Here is a 1016-nt window from a genome sequence, read left to right as displayed (position 1 = left end):
GAACACGGAATTGCACTTATCTGGAAACTGTAAATCAACCAAGTGTAGGTTGTTTGAAGACAGCAAGGGGGACTAAATGGTTTGAAACAAGAAAAGGGTCTGTTAGGGTATCGTTTCACATCTTTCTGCTGAGAAATCATCTGAGAAACTGCACAATGTGAAAAAGAACTGGATAAAGACTCATAATAACCTAACATTCACACGTTTTTTATTGAGGCAGAAGGGACTTGAATAATTTACTGATGAAAATCAAAGATTGCAAACCTTCACTATAGTTGGAATTCGTTGTAAAGAAAACAAAAGTCCTTATAGCTGGACCAATATGAAGCATCATGATAAACTGAGAAAACATGGACATGGTCAAAGATGCCCATGGAAACAACAGCCAAGAAATCAACTGTGGTAGACAAATCTGCTGCAAAAGACTCATGTAAAGTATTTTTTTTTTTACCAAAAGCTATTTATTTACAGAAATATATTTGCAGCCTAGAACGGGTTTTAAATTATACATTTCAGGTTTAATCAATTTCATAAAAATAATCTGAGAACAGCTGCACCCACAGATTTCCATGATCTGATCACTCCTGGGCCCATTCTTCTTTCTCTTTCATTTCCAAATCACCTCTTTCAGCTATGGGCCTACCTAGAATATATCATCCATATATGTTGTCCGCTGCTCTTTAGGCAAAATTTGTTGCCTCACATCAGATCCAAGGCTCTCTTCATGCAAAACATCCAGTCATTGTACATGTTTTCAGGAAGCCTTCTTATGGGTTCTTTAACATCTCTGTTCTGTGTTATGTCAACTTGCATTAACATGAGTTTATTGAATCCCACAGCATTATAGTAGTATTAATGAATGCCATCCAGCCACCAATGGACCTGTTCACCTCTTTAACTCTAGTTAAAGTATTAAATATATATGTCATATATATGAGAAATTATATATAGCCCTTGGAGGACTAACATGTGCCTGACCAAAACCACAATCTTTTCAATTGCTTCATGTGCATTTG

The 1016-nt window shown here is 36.1% G+C and overlaps 1 pseudogene; it reads right to left on the bottom strand.

Annotated features, from left to right (window-relative positions):
* Positions 1-578: 578 nt before the first annotated feature.
* On the bottom strand, positions 579-813 carry LOC142450822 (cytochrome b-c1 complex subunit 7 pseudogene; annotated as a pseudogene).
* Positions 814-1016: the final 203 nt, after the last annotated feature.

Source organism: Tenrec ecaudatus, chromosome 6 (genome assembly GCF_050624435.1).
Source record: "Tenrec ecaudatus isolate mTenEca1 chromosome 6, mTenEca1.hap1, whole genome shotgun sequence".
Taxonomy (NCBI): Eukaryota; Metazoa; Chordata; class Mammalia; order Afrosoricida; family Tenrecidae; genus Tenrec; species Tenrec ecaudatus.
The sequence above is the reverse complement of the archived record's forward strand: the minus strand, read 5'-3'. Positions and strand labels throughout refer to the sequence as shown.